Source organism: Haemaphysalis longicornis, unplaced genomic scaffold, assembly GCF_048455015.1.
Source record: "Haemaphysalis longicornis isolate Haplotype H1 unplaced genomic scaffold, Haemaphysalis longicornis Haplotype H1 scaffold_11, whole genome shotgun sequence".
NCBI lineage: Eukaryota > Metazoa > Arthropoda > Arachnida > Ixodida > Ixodidae > Haemaphysalis > Haemaphysalis longicornis.
Genome location: NW_027526214.1, coordinates 87,546,502 through 87,561,659, shown reverse-complemented (window position 1 = coordinate 87,561,659; position 15,158 = coordinate 87,546,502). Strand labels below are relative to the sequence as shown.

General features: G+C 46.5%; 1 pseudogene; it reads left to right on the top strand.

Annotated features, from left to right (window-relative positions):
• The first annotated feature begins 11,072 nt into the window (after positions 1-11,072).
• LOC144160711 (uncharacterized) lies at positions 11,073-14,572 on the top strand (annotated as a pseudogene).
• Positions 14,573-15,158: the final 586 nt, after the last annotated feature.

Here is a 15,158-nt window from a genome sequence, read left to right as displayed (position 1 = left end):
GAAATTTTCATAAAAATACCGAATAAAAAAAATTGAAACAAAATGCGTTATGGAGTGTGCCTTAGTACGCGAGCACACTCAAGCAGCTAGTCCAGCAAGCATTCCGGTGTTGGAGTCTGCATAAGATTGCTCATTGAGAACGTCCGACACCTTTGGGAGTGGTGGCGGAGGTAAGACGTCCTCGGCGTTGACTACTACACATGGTGAATGGTGCTCTGGCCGTAGATGGGCCCAGGCATCCGGAAACACTCACGGCGCCATCGTGACGCGAGTGTCACTTTGTGCGACGAAACTAGGCTGGTGTTTATAACGAGTACTTCTCGCCGTAGCATTCGCGCATTCTATTGGACTGCGCCTTGAGCCCAGGTTCTCGATTATGAAGCGGCGAATCCACAGACCGGTGCCTAGCACTGGTCTGCCAGGTTATCGTGTGCTAGATAATCTCACGGTACCTCTCGATCACGTTGAAATACTTACAAATAACTCCCGACCCTTGCTCCCCCTCTTCGAACCTTGTCTTGTGGCCGCTGCTAACGCTTCCTGTTCTTTTTTGTGCCACTTGTGGGCACTCGCACGTGCTAGCTGTATCTCTGTCGTGTAAGTTTTCTCTTCTGCGAGGTGGGAATCTTATGATAACATCGTTTCCTGTCGGCCTTTTTTCGTTATCTTAGTTGATGTGTTTCAACTTATGTTAAGGAGATACACCTTCGCTTTTTGAAATCAAAGTTTGAATTTGCTATAGCGGCAAGAACGAGGCTGAAACTTTCGATTTGGTGTTATCAAAAAGAAAGTTCTATCCGACCAAAAGTTCAATTGTTTGAAATCTCGAACCAGAACAACGATCACGACAATAACTAAAATACATGTGTCAAAAGTACCTGACGCAGTGCGTAATTTTCAAAACTATCGAGCATTGCTGAAAATAAATATGAATGGCGCCTTCCCGAGGCAACTATTGCCTATACCTGTTTCTAAAAAGTGGCAAGAGTTTTTTAACCATTTTACGAATGTAAAAGGCACCGCCAGCAATATCGAATAATGAAAGATTGACCTAAATAGTTCCATTCAGATTGAAAAAACGAGTAGTTTGGCGGGTAACAAAATAGTGTTGGTTTTATTTTCCCGTGCCTATTGTTTATCGCTTTTTACTGGCTCTATCCCACCTAAGGCATTAGGGGATGGGTTATATAATGTGTGACGGGGGTTTCCTGAAGCGCACCTACCGGTTAGAAAAGTTTTGTAACTTCGCCCAAAATATAAAACCAACGTCATGCTGCGGGAATATTAGATATATTATATAAATGTTTGCGACAATGCTAACGATTCCGACGTTCAAAACGCGTAATATACCTGCATTTTTTATACTTTGTGTCAGGTACTTAAAAACATTTGATTCATGGCCTAAAATTTAAACCTCATTCACTGCAAGTTCGTACAATGTTTGAATGACTTTTATTAGGGCATATACAAAATCTGCGAACAAACTTGTCCAGACTTTTAATGAACGCCTTTACGTTGGGGAGTTCGGCCAGCTGTGGAAACCGCTAATAGTTATGCTAGTGCCCCCATGAAGTGCAACTTAAAAAAAAACCATTTTCGCTAGTTAGATATAAAATATATGTACGGGCAACAGTTGTGACAAAGCAGCCTATACCTGAATAAAAAGCTGCAACGTCACCGAATTTCGTTGCCGAAATTTTTCGCGGTATGTAAGACAGGATATATAATAAACTCAAAGCGCGAAGTTTTAATATGAAGCGATATGAAAAAAACACAAGGAAACGTGCAGCCGTGCACTGGGGCAATTGCCAAATTATCTGCCGAGCCACACAGTTCTCAACCGTTTGTTTAAAACACGGCGTTGCCACCAGGAGTTTTCCGGGAAGGACCATAATATACCTTATTTTCTGCCAGTTGGATGTAAACAAAAACTAAGCCCGTGGACAGCGACCGTGGTCCGCATTGCCAAACCCTTGAGCTAATTTCAATCAGGGTGCCATTCTCGAGCGTGCGCGTTTTTTAAGAAAGCTGCCCAACGTTCTCAAGCTGGAGCAATCTCAATGAACACGCGCGGCAAAATCAGCAAGCATCCCACTACACAGCTATCAATTTATAACCCTTATTCACATCGGGCCCTTTCGTCTTTCACTGTAAAGAAAGCATTGAAGTATAGAAAGCTTAGTATAGCGTTTCTGGAGCTTGCGTGCGTGCAACACTAGCCTTTGGTCCTCGGGAAATCGGCCCATCGAGAAGGGTTTGATTAGGACGTTCCATCGGGTTATCTTGGCAATGTGCGAACGTGTACTGAGCCAACTATTGAAGGTATCGAGAAGGATCTGGCCTATCTGACTTTGCCCAGTAGTCTCCCTAGAGTCTTTACGGCTACAGAAGACAGTGTAACAAACACTTTGCCACTTTTACATGACGCAAGAGATGCATAACATCGTTTTGCCGTTATTTTCTAATGCGAAACATGCGTAACAACATACAATTACATTTTGTTGAAGTATATAAACTAGTGTAAGCATTGAAGCCCTGTTGCGACTGTTTCTCGCCATTGAACACAACTCCTGAAGCAAACACAAGACAGTTCCACGCAGATACTTTATTCCATTCAAGACAATTTAGCAATGTGAGCCCACTCAAGGTCACGGCCTGTGACTTGAGTCTGGAGAGCGAAAGCAACAACTGATCGATTGCCCCTGTCATTCGGAAGGTTAGCGCTCGCTTTTTGAGATGTGCAGGGCCGCAAACGCCACGTAACTCATGCGCGAGCCGCAAAGGCACGCACCCACACACCCGCGCCCGCACACGCACGCACACGTAGGCACACGCACGCACACAGGAACGGACACACGCTCGCTAGAATGCAATAGCACACGTACTCATACGCGCGCACGCACACGCGCACACACGCACACTCACGTAAACGCGTGGACGCAAGCACACGTGTTCGAGCACAGACACACACCCACGCGACCACAGCTTCGGTCATGGGCCTTGCTGCAGAGCTTATTGAGCCACTATGCGACGCCACGGCATTTGAGCTCGAACCCGGTATCACATCGTCGCCACCGATAGGCGTCGCCGGTGCAGCCCGCGGCACGCCGCTAGAGTGTTATAGACAGGGCTGTTGACCTCTGTACGTTCAAAGTATGTGCAGTAATACCTCGTTAACTCTAAGTAGTAAAAACCAGGAAATATTTCGAGATAATCGGATTTTCGAGATAAGCAAAGTTGAGCGAATCGCGATGAAATATCGAGTTCTTTTAAAAAAGGCGCTACTACTTACCAGCTCTTTAACAGGAGCTTCCTATCGTGCTTTTTATAAAGGTTTGAAAGAGAAAAAAAAACATACAAGAGACGTTCACCCGCTGCGTGCCACATGACCTGCCACAGGGTTGCTTGACGAAGTCGATATGCCTGTAGGCTCAGAATTCAAGTTATGAGGAAACATCGGCTTTGCCGTATAGCGCGGCTAAGCGATAAAAAAAATCGACGGACTTAGGCATGGCAGCATCGCACGAATGTTGTGAAACTTTCCTCGGCGGCGAAATTTTCGTTCCACTCTCAGTCAAGATTTCGAGATATCCGCAATTTGGCCCAAAAATACTTCCAAATAAAGGGGAAGTGTTCACTGCAAACTACCACATATCAGGTGACGCCCCATCTCACCTCGCGCTCCCCAGTTGCCCCCCAGGAACGTTTGCAATACTGTTTCCTCCTGTCTAGACACTTGGGCGCCTTTGCCCGAAGACGCGTCGACGAAGGTCTAAAATATTAGTTCGGGGATCCTCCCGAAACAGGAGAGCCCATGAAATACGAACTACGGCCACGGCTGCGCCTCCCTGCTCCGACGCGGCGATTAGCGGCCGAATAAAGGCCGCGTTCGGTCTGTTCTAGGGAGCGTCTGCAAAATAAGCGAACAGCTCGTGGCACAAACGAACCTCTCACCAGATAGAAGAAGCTCTTAATCGACCAGATTTAGGGGAAATCGTCAAGGTGGAGTAAGTTTCTATGAAGGACAGTTTGACATCCACCTGAATGCAGCCATACGGCTACAAAGGAAAGCTATAAAGTTTTCTAAGAAACTTCGCTGTTGAAGAAAAATTTGTCCTGGTCCTGGATTTGTATCCGGGACCACTGCTTCAAACCGGAGCAGTCGCTCTACCAACTTAGCTAACCAGGAGGCTAGCAGATTGTAGCCGGAGAGCGAATTGATCAACATATCCAAGTGCAGGACAGGTGTTAATGGACCAGATTTAGGGGAAATTCCCAAGGTGGAGTAAGCTTCTGTGAAGGAAAGTTTGACATCCACCTTAATGCAGCCATACGGCTACAAAAGAAAGCTACAAAAAAGAAGCTCTCCGTCACCTGAACAGTCGCTACTGCAACCGACAAAAATATAATAAATAATTCTCGAGACAGCAAGGAGAGCTTTGATGACGACTTCTGCTTCCCCATGCTAGATATAAGAGTTAAGTAACCGCAACCTGGCGCCTGAAAGTAGGGGAGGGGGGGGGGCCTTTTGGCACTGCCCCCGCGCTGGTGCCTGTGGGCGACAAAAGAAGCCCAATGATTGATTTAGGAGCACGCTCATACTGTAAAAGCTGGGAGATGCTTCCCCCTTCACTTTCTGTGCTACCCCCCCTCTTCCTTCTAGATTTTTATGGGAAATAAAAACCGATTTTATTGCGCACTGCCGCACACTTGCTCCTGCGCCCAGCGGCTCGCGTACGCACAATACGTCCGTCAACATGGCACATTGGAAATAGTTTTTTTTATATTACCCGTGAAGAAAAAAAAAACAAGCTGCACGCTGCAAGCTTTGTTCCGCAACGGTTCCGACCTATTGGAAAGCAAACGCTAGCCGCTTTCCCTCGCTTTCCTGACTCTCAAGGGCAGTTTTCAGTGTAAATGCGACGTCAGTTGACGTGGAAAGCATGTTTTCCACGGAATCCCTGATAATGACAGCAAAGCGAAACCAGCTCTCAAACACGTATTTCGAGCAGCTCATGTTTGTCAAGGGCCACGTATAGGCAGGAGGCGACTGTTTTATTTTGCTTTTTTTTTTGTTTTTAGAAGTGATCGTTGAAGCAGCCGTCATTTACACTTCGAGTTTTGAGAACTGTACGGCGAAGCACCCATTTAGCTCACATCATTTTGTTACGTAATTTGATGAATGAAACCAAAATAAAGCTTGTTTTCGACCTTTCACTGCAGCTTGAGACCTTTATTGCCGCATATAAAATTCACAAGGACATCTAATTGCAATGCTGAGCACGAGGTCACTGGTTCGATTCCCGGCCGTGGTGGCCGCTTTTATGATGGAGCAGAAAATCAAAAACACCTGTGTGTACGAGATTTCGGCGCGCGTTGAAGATCGCCAGGTGGGCAAAATTAATGCGGAGCGCTCCGCTACAGCTCGCCTCACCGCCTGCGTTGCGTCGGCGCGTTAAACCCTACAATCAATCAACGAGGGCACCTAAGCACTTTTTCTGGTGTAGGGATTTCCGCAACCCTACACTAGCCGACTGCCGAGCGTGTCCTATTATTATCGTTAATTTTTTTCTTTACTTTTTTTGGTTGAACGCCCGTACCAGAGGGCAGTTGGGGGAACCTATATTGCTACTCCACTGCATGCAACTCCTCAAATTAGTTATACAGGCCTCAGTTATACAATGAGGTATACAGGCCTTGGACTCAGTTTTTGCTGACCCCAAGGTCGCAACGCATTCTCTAAGTCCTTCTTTATTTAGCTAGATTCAAAGGTTGCGTGGTGTAAAAGTGTGAACGATCTCCCAATTTGTAAAAGAAAAAAAAAAACAAGACGCAATTTAGTATACGAACAAGTGCACTAACCCAGCATACACTAACAAGAGAAAAATATTATCCCGGCGCATTGGTTCCTACCGAGACACCCATACAAAGGTCGCGCATACTCTAAACACAGCCTGAACTTTCTATCATGTGCAGTGGATGATACCTGACACGTAACTAAGCTTTTCGGCGAGGGTGACCTTGCAAGCCTGCACACACGCATATACAGAAAGTTCTCAACCTATCCATGCTTTCAACGCGCGCTTTACATCCGTGAGAGCTGGCGACCTCTGCGCCCCGTTATCCGTATTTGGTGCAAAGGCAGGACAAGGTGCTGGAGCGGTAACTCTTCCAACTGATACCACCAGATCCAGAGGTTCTATTCCCCGTTAACAAAACTATAGTTCTAACCATACTCACCACCGCTCCATACTGGTGTAAACTACTACGCGTGTAATGCGCGTTGAAGGAATATGTCTTCTTCAATCATGCATTTATTAGTACAAAAAGAACATGTCGTCACTTTAGCATTAACAAATTCAAGCTTAAACCATATAAAAACATCAAAACTCGTAAAGACATGCTGACCATAGAAATACTATAATAACTAACGAGAGAACTGCCCCTGTGGGAATTAGTTGGGTGATCGCACTGCACGAGATCAGCCACAAAGCCCCTATCCCTTGACCTTGGAGACGTGTTTTGCGTGTTTTAGTAGTTCTTAACGAGTGTAATAACATTAGCTTAATTGTGTGTTCACTGGTAACTTGATAATCACCCGATAAAACGGGGAGGAATTAGAGGAATGGAATTGAACTGGACGGCCATTCCAGGAATGGGAATAGGTGATCTTTTGGCATTCCGAGGAATTGAAAGGAATGGAATCTACGCGAATTGTCCTTCCCCGGAATAGAATTGGAATAGAATGGCGACGCCCATTTTGCAACACTGGTGTGCACTAATGTTATTTTTCACTGCGCGTGTCCTCCGGCACTACTATCACATAATTTAAGGTTTGATAACAGATGTCTGTGTATCTGTGAAGTGTCTGAGAAAAAGTTGAGCATAAGTGAGCTGTCTCTATGTTAAAAAAGGTAATTGTGCGTGAATAAGCAGTGCTTTTTGGGAGGTGGAAGTTGATCCCGATCAAAGCGTATGAGGCTTATGAGAGCTGCGCTCAATGTTCTCCAAGAAAATATAAAACAGTCGGTGTTTTTATCTATGTGCCCAGGCAGAACTGCGTTGTGGATACAAGGCTATTGATTCGAGAAGACCCGACGCCACGTTACGTTCGGAATACATTCCACTTCTATTTCTTCCGATTAAGCACGAGCGCGAGAAGAAAACCGCGCGTTTCTTTCTTCTCTTCCCCCAAGTGGCCACGCACGCGTCCTTTCCCGCGATCGAGAATCAACATCCTTACGCGGCGATGGTTGATTCCACGAGACAGAGACGCTGAACGCCGCATCTGATTCGCTGTCCACCAGGCAGGAGACTATCGTGGTAGCACTGCATGTCATCTATTCTTGGGAATGCTTCAAAATCTGAAAAGGCACGGTTGAGTTGTAGGTATTACGTCATCCGTCATGTAATCCAAGGCCAAGCGAAGTATTTTCAAAGTTGGCCCGCCTTTTCCAACATTCTCAAGAGAAACTAAGTCCGCGGTGAAACGGTCATTCAGTATGCTGGTGTTTGAGCACCACTTCCGAAACAGTATGCTGGCTCCAGAACGGTGCTGTCTGCTTCGTACAGCTCCAGCACTTTTTTTCTGAACGCGCGCCGATGTCAAGGTTGTCAGCAGCAGCAGTTCGAGCTCAATCTTAACTTCTTGACCCAGCACGTCGCTGAGGGATGCTCCTTCTCGTGTGAAGAGTCATCAAAGACTACGCGAACATTTGGTGTTTCTGCCCCCCAGTTGACGACTGTATGATTACAGAGTGGATACGTTATGTCCCCGGGGCCCGTGGGTTGCAGCACACGCTCCGCATGATCTTCCTTGTAGTACCCGCCGATAGCTCCGTCGTACTCTCCCAGAAGGTTCGGGTGATGTTCACAGCGTTGTAGCTGCCCTCCAAGTCTGCTCTCCGCTACAACCCGGTTAGTGTTGGACAAGGCCCAGCGTTTCAATCATAAGGAGCACTACATGCTGACCGTCTTCCTTGTGCAGTCCACTCCGAAACTTCCCTAATGCAGCGTAGCTTCTGCTTCAGTCCTCTTAGGCGGTCCAGGTATCCCTCTAGCGTCCAACCCCCACATTTCTGAGGGATCACCCGGTAACGGTCCAGGGCAACTTTCGACTTGTGTTTAAACGCAGGCCAAAAACAAGGCCCTAGCACTGCTACTGCTCACCAGGGTGCAACTTGAAGAACCCAGCCGAACACTGTATCAACGGCGCAAGGGCTTTCACTGAAGCGCTCGATGCGCTCGCTCACGAGTTTCCAGAAGTTGTCCGAACCCACTAACACGCTTATAGTCGGCGTTCGTGTGCGCCCTTCTTCGGGTTCATCGGAAACGAGTAAATCCGTCGCGAAGCAGATTTACGAGTTCAGTTTTGAAGGGCGGACCAACTACCGTGCAGACCTCTGGCACATCAAGAGCATCGAGGGTGACGGGACATTAATGGAAGCGGCTGTGGAAGGTGATCAGCACCATCCGACACTGCTACGATCTCGGGCGATGCGAGCTGCAAAGCGTAAATACGGCCAAGCCTTCCATTTCAGAAAGAGGTAGGAACAGCGTACGAAATATTTCACTGCGCACGTACCTTCGTAGGCCCCCCGTGTCGAGAAGCCGGACAAACACCGGCTGACCGCATTCTCTTTATGCCCACACTGTGGCAGTCTGGAGCAGCACCGACGAGAAGCGAATGGTGCTGGCAGGAGCGGTCGTCACGCTACAATTGCATTCTGCAAGTTCGTTCACGATTGGCGTCTCCATCACGGCGATAAGCAGTCTGGCTGGCGGTATCCAATCGCTCCGAAAGGTCGCAAAGGACGGTTACATGCCATCTCGAACAAGTATCAAACTTGAGTTTCGCGCGAGTACGCCAGTTGCGCGCCATGTGCGCTAGCCTCCCGCATCTAAAATAGCAGCGTTTTCTTGAAAGGCGCTGTCGCTTTTCCGCCACTGTTAAGACGGCCCGGCAGTTCCTTGCCTTGTGGCCCTGACTACCGCACAGGTAGCACGTCAGTTTTCCTCCGGGCGACAAATTTGTTGAATCCGATGCAGAGCCTGCTGACAAGGCCAAGGCGGACGTCACGTGAGGAGAGGAGGTTCTAGGCTGCTGCGGGATTGAAGACATCCTCCAGTCAGAGTTCGATCGAAAAGCTCTACTTTCCTCCCTGCTCTCCACCTCAATTTTTAAGAACGCCATGATGGCCTTGACTTGCTCGTCTCAATACGTAGGCTAAACATTGACGTTGGGGGTCTCCTTCATGCGCTGACGGTAGAGAATCGCCAGGTATTCAGGTAACGAGCGCATGAGGAGTCGGTTCAGGATCACCGCGTACTCGGAAGCTGGAACGCCAAGGTTGTCGACACAGCCAGTCCTGAATTGTACCTGCTCGTACAGGTCTTGGAGGCGTGCCACTTGTGTCGATGATTCAATCGGTGCAATGGCGAGTATTCTATCTGCGTGGTCGTCCCCGAGAAGTTCTGTGCGTACAAACCAGTCCGTGAGGATCTTCACAGGCTGACGGTAATTGGCGTCGTTTAGGCGAATCCATTCAACGGCATGTTTTGCGTCTTCGGTAAGGTGAGACCTTAAATACTTGTATTTCTCTATGTCGAGTAGGTCGTAGTGGTTATGAATGGTCGCTTCAAAATGGTCCCAAATGCCTTGCCATTCGCGTGGCTAGCCAGAAAAGTGGCGGACTTTCAGTGTCGCCTGGACAACCCGCGATGTGAATGGACGAGAGCGGGTTCAGATGTGCTGCAGGGCGACCGCCTTCGTGCACCATGCTGTGCGGTTGAACGGGTTGTGGTTCCCTGCAGTTCCTCCGTCGGAAACGCTCATGCCGCGCGCCCGCCGCTCATTCAATGCCGAGCGCAGCCGACTCATCGCATGGCATAAGTTTTCTTGGTTTTCTATCACGCCGGCAACATCCTTGTCGAACACATCGCCTTCAAGTTATTCCCCGATATTTTCATCAATTTCTTTGAGTAAGCGTTCTTTACTTGCGAGCTGGTCTATGGCCTCTTTCAGGTCATGCGGAGACGGCGATGGGCTTTCGTAGAGCTTGGTGGCTGCCTTGAGCAGCCTCGTTACGGCTCTACGGAGACCACCTCGCTGACAGCGGAGCTTGTCCATCGGTCAGGACACGATGCCAGTCTCCTCCAGGATTTCACGGCACCAAAAAATATAGGCTCGAGAAGACCCGACTCTGCGCTACCGTTCGGAACACATTCCACTTTTATTTGTTCCGATTAAGCACCAGCGCGAGCACAAAACCCCGCGCTTCTTTCTTCTCTTCCCCAAATCGCCCACGTACGCGGCCTTTCCCGCGATTGAGAATCAAGAAAGGCTGCAGAGGCGTTGGTTGTACTCCTTTTGCGGTTAAATGGTGTCCCCGCATGAAGTGGGGGTGTTGGCTGCAAAAACGACTAAAATGTGCAAATGAAGTCGGATGACATAAAGGGCACCGCAGAGATAGATCTTAAACTTATTAGGTAACAGACGAGGAGTTTTATAATAATGCGCACAAGAAAGTAAGCTTTTATTAAAAAAATGAAGACGCAGTCGCAGTAGCGCTTGAGTGTTAAAAGCGGCCTCTGCGAGCGAACCAGCAGTGTTAGAAAGCACATGAACTTAGAGAAGAAGTAATAATTTTCAACAAAGCGAAGTGACATGGAGATATGCTCGCGTTGTTCATATTCTAGATACTCAACAGACTGCTTGTTACTCCCCATACGAACGAGTATTCGCCTCCAAGCAAGAAGGCTGCAACTCCATTTGCTCTTCCTGTTTAAGGTACAAATGGTCTACTCGAGTAGACACCCATCGATACAAGGCACATGAAGTGTGAGAGATATGCATATGCCCAAATTGAAATTACATAAGGAGAGCTGCGGGCATTTCCTTTAAAGTAAAAAAGAGACGGTGGCTAGAACTAATTCGACCTAGATGGTTTTCCGTTCTAGCAAAAAGCTTGCAATCGCAATGATGAAATGCTTTTGGTAAAAGTGGTCCCCGCCAGTGCATGAGCAATGCTAGCCCGAAGGATATGTGCGAGGGAGAAACAATCTCTAAGAGAATGGAGTAAGATAGACATGCGCGCATTCTTATTTTATACAAAATTATAACGACCGGTGTTTCTCATTAAATTTAAATAGGTTGGACAGCATAGTGACAAGAAAGCTGCAGACGCATTTGCTCTGTTACTTGTGGGTAAAAGTGGTATTCCCGAGTAAAACAGCAGATCTAGCCGCCGAGATTGTACGAAATGATAATGTTGTGAAAAAAAGAATCGTACCCGCAACAAATGCGTGCGTTCCGGTTGAAATGAATATAACGGGTGTTCAAAATTATCCTAGTTGTTTTTTTTTTGAAGTAGCATTGATAGACACCCAAACTATACCTGTGAAAGAAATTTTTGTCTCCCAGAGGAAACAGCGTAGGATAATAAATATCGCTGTTAGCAGTCTAACACCGTGAAATTAAATAGTTACTGTATATTGACTTCCGCAAGTTGGTATTTTTTATTGAAAGAACTGAGGCAGTTGTGTTTCTACAATTATCACCTGGAAAAATTTTAGCATGCTTGTGCTCAGAGATATCTGTCTCCAAATTTTCTATGTCTATCGCATGTTTATCCATGCAAGAAACTTTTGATCAGTCGAAAGCCCTAATTTGATGAGATGCAGGTATTGCACTGTCATATCTTGATTTTGATAGCCTGGACAGGAATGAGACAGTGATAATCTTTGGCCATGTTTCGCCTCCGTTGTCACAATAAACGCTGCACGCAACATCGGCATCACATCAGCGAGACGCTTTGCGGCTATGCTAACTCTCTTTGTGTAATGATGCGAACGGCTATAAAATGAGGAGTGAGATGTCTCGGAGAAAAGACACCAGAAAAGAATTCTTCCAACTGATGCTCTGCAGCAACAAGACTGCCTTTAAATTTCAATACAAGCATGCACACTTACTGCAATAATAAAAATGTCTAAATAAATGTTACTGAAGAAAATTTTGACATCCACCATATGGAGCCATGTGGGTACAAAGGATACAAAACTTTGCAGTTGAAGAAAATTTGTACTGGTCCAGGATTCAAACCCGGCACCATCGGTAAACTGGAGCTATCGCTCTGCCAACTGACCTAACCAGGAGGGTAATAGTTTGTAGCGCGAGAGCGAATTGATCAAGTATTTCGTTGTGAAGGACAGGTGTTAAACGACCACCTTTAGCGAAATCGCCAAGGTGGAGTAAGTTTCCATGAAGGAACGTTTGCCATCCACCATTACGCAGCCATACGGCTACAAATTAAAGCTATACAGCTTTCTCACACACGAAGGAAAAACCGTCCAGGTCCAGGATTCAAACCCGGCACCACCGCTTAAGAGGGTATCGTAGGGTAAACCGGCTAAAAAATCGGATTAGCAATTTTCCCGCAAAAAAATTGGGCGTATTATAAAAAAACCTGTTGAAGCGCGGTGTCAAGCGCCCGCGCAAAACGGTCTAAATACCGCGCCGAAGTTTGCCGCGCGCCCCGGCGTTTAAAAATGGCGGAAACATTTCAGACATGGGTTCATAGGACGGTATTTTTAGCGTTGGTTTTCGCGGTTCGCAGCATTATTTCACTTTTTTTCCTCGTGTCTGTGTTTCCAAAATATATAGTGTATTAAATCATGGTATATTTTGAAATTACTAACTTTAAGAGACTTGCCGCCAGTGATGCTCTTGTAGTACGTAACGTTTTTGTGATTGTTCCCACATTTTTCTGTCGTGGTCACGTTGCCTCTGCTTCGAGTTTTAAACGCACTGCGGTACCAGAAGATGGCACGATCATCCAACAAATGGACCAAAAAGAGAACTTTCAAAGGTAATCGGTTTACGTCCAAGCAAGACAGCAAGAAACCGGCTCGACGAAGAGCAAGCTTCTCTAAACAAGGTGAGAGGCATAGTGATGCATCTTTCGACGTAGACGGCGCAAGTAAAACTGGTTACCGGCTGATCGACCTCGCTCTTCTCTGTAGCTTCTTTCAAAACGTAGCTCTGTGTAAAAAGTGTTTCAAGGGAGAAATTACTTCGGAAGAGGGTATTTACGGGCGTAGCGGTTTGGCCTCCTGCATAAATGTCACCTGCAGCGAGTGCGGTGCTTTCAAAGTGATGGAGACATCCAGCCGCACTTCTGGTAACATCTTTAAAGTGTATGAAAGGTTCGTGTACGCCCTTCGTACCTGCGAAAAAGGGTTGGCATCGGGTCGCACCACGTGTGCTGTGCTCAATCTACCACCACCGCCAACAAAGTTTGCGTCGTTCAACGCAAGGCTTCTAGACGCAACCACGGCCACAGTGAGAAATAGTATGGGAAAAGGTGCCGAAGAACTGAAGAAAGAGGACTTCGACTCTGATCGAGAGCTGGAAACTGCGGTCACGGTGGATGGAGCATGGATAAAGCGTGGTTATTTTTCATCACATGGTGTCGTAGCAGCAATATCGACTGAAACAGGAAAGTGCTAGACTTTGAAGTAGAGTCCAAGTTTTGCCACATCTGTGCTCGCAACTTTCACACAGAAGATAACATCAGTCAATGTAAAGTTACCTACGATAGGCCATCTGGTTGAATGAAATGTTCCGGAGCTGTGAAATTTTTCGATGCTCTGTTGAGACGCACCAGCTGATGTATCGAAGTTACATTGGTGATGGACACACTAAGGCATACATTTCTGTCAGAGATTCACAGCCCAACAAGAAGGCCATAGAAAAGCATAAATGTTTGGGACATGTGCAGAAGCGAAGGGGCACCAGGCTCAGGAACAGCAAGAAAATTTAAAGGGAAAAAAGCTCACCGATGGTCTGGCACTTTCAGGGAAAGGACGCCTCTCAGAAAAAGACATCGACTCCCTTCAGGTTTACTAGGGCAAGGCTATCCTGGAAAATGTAGATAGTTTAGATAACATGAAACGAGCTGTGTGGGCAATATACTTTCACAAGTTATCAACAGATGCCTAGTCCCAGCACCGACTCTGCCCAAAAGGACCACCCCCATGGTGTGGGTTTAGTCGCAGCCTTGTTGAGGGATGCGTGACAAACTCCCACAAACACAACATTCCTGAGGCTGTGATAGATGTACTCGGCCCAGTGTTCAAGGCGTTGTCAGATCCAGATCTTGTGAGGAAATGTCTCCAGAACACTGATTACTCACTCAACCAACACTTTTGCTGCCGCTGCCCAATGACAATTGTCGGCTCTGACACGGTGAAAACAGCTAATAACAATGCTGTAGCATACTACAATGATGGCAAATCCGCACGGAAGGCTGGTATGGAAGCCATTGGAATTGTTCCAGGTGTGTTTTGTAACATTGCCTTCCACCGGATTGATAAAGAGTGTGTTGACCGGGCAGAATTCCATACGGCCGTAGAAAGCAAAGAAAGACGACCGGTGAAAAGGAACAACAAGAAAGGTTTAAGAGACACCTCTAAAAAATGCAGCAGTGAAATATATTCTCCTGTTTTATTGGAAGCATACTTGAGCACTACGCGAAACTTAAAACTCCATTTTTCTCAAATTGGGTTTTTGTAACTTATTCAACTTCAATGTCCCTTTTCTTGGAAAGTATTGATTCGACAACAGTGAAACTTTGCAGGCACGTTCTACAGCTAATCATAAATATTCTTAACTAAAAGAATTACGTTAACACAAATAATACTACTGCGAAGGAAGTATACTACAAGACAATCTCTTACGGCTGTGGGCATGCAGTGACTATATTTTGTTGCGCCCATACTCCAGGTAGGGTATCAAATGTCTTTAGTTCAGATAAAACCAACGGCCGTTTAGAATAATACTGGGCGATATCATCACATTCCTCTTTTTTTGTTCCAAAGAAAAAGCACAATAAATTAACAAACACACCTTAAAATTTGGGAGTGGGCCACAAGAAAGATACACAAGCTAGACCCCGACGAAGGGTTTCATATTTTACCCAGTGGCAGCATGTGTACGCACAACAAATTTTACGCGCATATCTGCAAGCGTTCCGGAAATATAACGTTAAGTTTACAATGTAATATTTACCCTACCATACCTCCTTAACTGGAGCTGTCGCTATACCAACTCAGCTAACCAGGAAGCTAGTAGTTTGTAGCGCGATAGCGAATTGTTCAAC